The sequence below is a fragment of the Tachyglossus aculeatus genome, chromosome 5 (assembly GCF_015852505.1).
Source record: "Tachyglossus aculeatus isolate mTacAcu1 chromosome 5, mTacAcu1.pri, whole genome shotgun sequence".
Taxonomy (NCBI): Eukaryota; Metazoa; Chordata; class Mammalia; order Monotremata; family Tachyglossidae; genus Tachyglossus; species Tachyglossus aculeatus.
The window spans coordinates 99,051,965-99,056,647 of NC_052070.1; the positions used below are offsets into that span (position 1 = coordinate 99,051,965).

Sequence of the window (4,683 nt, forward strand, 5' to 3'; positions counted from 1 at the left end):
ACACCCAGGCCCATGCTCTATCCACTAGGCCATGCTGCTTGGATGAGATCTCTGTGGGCAGGGATCACATCTATCAACTCCATTGTATTGTCCTTTCCTGTTTAGGAGAGTGCTCTGCACTCAGTAAGTGCTCAATAAATACCATTGATTAATTGATTGGTTGGTTGAAAAACAGACTGGACAATGCGTGACAATTCTTGGAAGACTCAGAGCAGCAGAATTTCACTCTCAATGGTGGTTGGGAGGCTTGGGTGCAGAGATCTGGAAGGGCTATTACATGAGAAGTGCAGGAAATATTTCGGGAATATTTTGCATTTCTTTCTATAATCACTTAATTCTAACCTTCAAGCTCTTGTGCTATGATTCATCACTCTGAGTTTTGCTACCTTGAACGCTCTTCCTTGAAACAGAGAAACAGAGCCTGCTTTCAAATTCAAATTATTTAAAAGAAATCAGAGAATTCCTGAGGGTTATGATGAAGATGATTGCTATTATTAATATTATATCCATTCTTGATCATTTCTTGAGTGACAACAGTGTGCTAGCTTCAGTCATCTGGGTTGTATATTTTTCTAAAATGATTTGGGCTGGTCTTGATAAAGTCAGACTGTCCCAGTTAAACAGGGCTATTCATTCATCCATTCATTCATTCAATTGTATTTGTTGAATACAGGGTATGTGGTCATCCTTCTCTTGGAATGCCTTTGCATATTGCCACAGAGTTGCCTTCCCACTCTTCCTCCACCAGTCGAAGGGAATCCAGTGTCTTGTTTTATGCCATTGAGTCGTTTCTGACCCAAAGCGACACCATGGACACATCTCTCTCTGTGGACCCACAGAGTTTTCTTGGTAAAAATACAGAAGTGGTTTACCATCGAGTTTCCACACAGTAAACTCAACTCTTCGCCCTCCACTTTCTCCCATGCTGCTCCTGCCCAGCATGGGTGAGTTTTGACTTGTAGCAGATTGCCTTCCACTCTCTAGCCACTGGCCGAGCTAGGAATGGAATGGGTAGTCCTCTGCTTGACTCTCCCTCCCATAGCCGAGACTTGTAGAGTACTGGAAACTCTCCAGGGGCAACCCTGAGAGGGGTCCATAGTGTCAATCCTTCCTAAACTACAGGAAGCCCTTCCAAGGACCTAATCAAACACCTCTTGAATTGTCTTCAGTGGAGCTAGAAATCCATTGGGCAGCACTTCTGTTCAATAACAAAGCTAACTGTATGTCCCAGATGTTCTGGGACAGTCCAAACTTTAGCATAATGATGATGATGATAATAATAATAATAATAATAATGATAATAATAATAATGATAATAATAATAATAGAGGAATTTGTTAAGCACTTGCTATGTGCCAAGCACTGAACTAAGCACTGGGGCAGATACAAGATAATGAGGTCAGAAGCCTTCCCTGTCCCATAGTGGGATTCCAGTCTAAATAGAAGGAAGATCAGGTTTTTAATTCCCATTTTAGCAATGAATAAACTAGGCACTCAAAAGTTAAATGACTTGCCCGAGGCCACCCAGCAGGCTAGTGGCAGAGCCAGAATTTTTTTTTTCAACGACATTTGTTAAGCATTTATTCTGTGATGGGCACTGTACTAAGTGGTGGCGTAGCTACAAGTTAATCAGATTGAACACAGTCAATGTCCCATATGGGGCTTACAAATCTTAATCTCTGTTTTTTAGGTGAAGGATCTGAGATACAGAAAAGTTAAATGACTTTCCCAAAGGCACACAATAGACAAGTAGTGGAGCTGGGATTAGAACCCAGATCCTTTTACTCCCAGACCTGTGCTATTTTCCCTGGGTTATGCTGCTAAGTGGTTTTAGAAAAACATGCAGATGTCCCAGAATTGGAACAGTTGTCTTCTTTCTGGTCGGCGTACCTGTTCTTGAACTCAAGTTGCTCTAGTTCACTTTACATGCTTGCCCTCCCACATCCTGGCTGAACATGATTAGTTCAGGTTTTAGTCATCATCATCATCATCATCAATCATATTTATTGAGCGCTTACTATGTGCAGAGCACTGTACTAAGTGCTTGGGAAGTACAAATTGGCAACATATAGAGACAGTCCCTACCCAACAGTGGGCTCACAGTCTAAAAGGGGGAGACAGGGAACAAAACCAAACATACTAACAAAATAAAATAGAATAGACATGTACAAATAAATTAAATAAATAAATAGAGTAAAAAAATATGTACAAACATATATACATATATACAGGTGCTGTGGGGAAGGGAGGGAGGTAAGATGGGGGGATGGAGAGGGGGACGAGGGGGAGAGGAAGGAAGGGGCTCAGTCTGGGAACGCCTCCTGGAGGAGGTGAGCTCTCAGCAGGGCCTTGAAGGGAGGAAGAGAGCTAGCTTGGCGGATGGGCAGAGGGAGGGCATTCCAGGCCCGGGGGATGACGTGGGCCGGGGGTCGATGGCGGGACAGGCGAGAGCGAGGTACGGTGAGGAGATCAGCGGTGGAGGAGTGGAGGGTACGGACTGGGCTGTAGAAGGAGAGAAGGGGGGTGAGGTAGGAGGGGGGCGAGGTGATGGAGAGCCTTGAAGCCCAGGGTGAGGAGTTTCTGCCTGATGCGCAGATTGATTGGTAGCCACTGGAGATTTTTGAGGAGGGGAGTGATATGCCCAGAGCGTTTCTGGACAAAGATAATCCGGGCAGCAGCATGAAGTATGGATTGAAGTGGAGAGAGACACGAGGATGGGAGATCAGAGAGAAGGCTGATGCACTAGTCCAGACGGGATAGGATGAGAGCTTGAATGAGCAGGGTAGCGGTTGGGATGGAGAGGAAAGGGCGGATCTTGGCAATGTTGTGGAGCTGAGACCGGCAGGTTTTGGTCACGGCTTGGATGTGAGGGGAGAATGAGAGAGCGGAGTCGAGGATGACACCAAGGTTGCGGGCTTGTGAGACGGGAAGGATGGTAGAGCCGTCAACAGAGATGGGAAAGTTAGGGAGAGGGCAAGGTTTGGGAGGGAAGACAAGGAGTTCAGTCTTCGACATGTTGAGCTTTAGGTGGCGGGCAGACATCCAAATGGAGATGTCCTGAAGGCAGGAGGAGATGCGAGCCTGGAGAGAGGGGGAGAGAGCAGGGGCAGAGATGTAGATCTGGGTGTCATCAGCGTAGAGATGATAGTTGAAGCTGTGGGAGCGAATGAGGTCACCAAGGGAGTGCGTGTAGATCGAGAACAGAAGGGGACCAAGCACTGAACCTTGGGGAACCCCCACAGTGAGAGAATGGGAGGGGGAGGAGGAGCCTGCAAAAGAGACTGAGAAAGAACGACCGGAGAGGTAAGAGGAGAACCAGGAGAGGACGGAGTCTGTGAAGCCAAGGTCAGATAGCGTGTTGAGAAGAAGGGGGTGGTCCACAGTGTCAAAGGCAGCTGAGAGGTCGAGGAGGATTAGGACAGAGTAGGAGCCTTTGGATTTGGCAAGCAGGAGGTCATTGGTGACCTTTGAGAGGGCAGTTTCCGTGGAATGTAGGGGACGGAAGCCAGACTGGAGGGGGTCGAGGAGAGAGTTGTTATTGAGGAATTCTAGGCAGCGAGTGTAGACAACTCGTTCAAGGAGTTTGGAAAGGAATGGTAGGAGGGATATGGGACTATAACTAGAAGGTGAGGTGGGGTCAAGAGAGGGTTTTTTTAGGATGGGAGAGACATGGGCATGTTTGAAGGCAGAGGGGAAGGAACCAGTGGAGAGTGAGCTGTTGAAGATGGAAGTTAAGGAGGGGAGAAGGGATGGAGCGAGAGATTTAATGAGATGAGAGGGAATGGGATCAGAAGCACAGGTGGCCGGAGTAGCACTTGAGAGGAGGGAGGAGAGCTCCTCTGAGGACACTGCTGGGAAGGATGGGAGAGTAGCAGAGAGTAGTCAATCAATCAATCAATCATTCAATAGTATTTATTGAGTGCTTAATCCATGCAAGACATTGCGCTAAACACTTGGACGACTGCATAGAGTGTGTAGAAAATAAAGATTTGTGTATAAGTGGAATGGGGAGGCTGAGAGGTAAGCTATGAATTCCTCCTTGTTTAGAGGATGCTAAAATACTGAAGTGCCACTTGGGGTGGGATATTGGGCAGGGAGATGAGACAATAATCAGGGAAGGCCTCCTGAAGGATGCCAAATATCCCAGAGTGCTGAGGAGCAGTATCTCTTCACTTCTTTCTGGTCTCCCCCATGTCTCAGGGTCACAGAGAGCGAAGGTTGGGGATGGGGTCATAACGCTAAAAACTTTGATGGTTTTAAGGGCCAGTTAAGTCCTATTCCCACACCAGAATGTGGAGCAGGGGAGGAAGAAGAGGTTCCCCGTCATCTTCTTAGCAGCAGCTGATAGCCATCACTTGATGGCTAACACGCCTACATCAAACACTGTTCTGAGACACTGAGGTAGATATCAGTGAATGAGGTTGGACACAGCCTCTGTCCCTCCTGGGGCTCACAGTCTAAATAGGAGGGAGAACAGGACAACTGAGGCTCAGAGAGCTTAAGTGACTTGCCCAAGGTCACACAGCAAGCATTTGGCAGAGCCAGGATTAGAATCCAAGTCCTCTGACTCCCAAGCCCATGCTCTGTTCATTAGGCCATGGTGCCTCTCTTTGCTACAAAAAAGTTGGAGGACATGGTCCCTGACCTCAAGGAATTTATAATCTAGCAAGAGATTATTTCACA

General features: G+C 47.1%; 1 non-coding gene across 1 annotated transcript; it reads right to left on the reverse strand.

Moving 5' to 3' along the window:
- Positions 1 to 954: 954 nt before the first annotated feature.
- Positions 955 to 1,092, reverse strand: LOC119929016. The gene has a single exon (XR_005451160.1). It is a non-coding gene; the product is annotated as a small nucleolar RNA SNORA7 (small nucleolar RNA).
- Between the last annotated feature and the right edge of the window lie 3,591 nt (positions 1,093 to 4,683).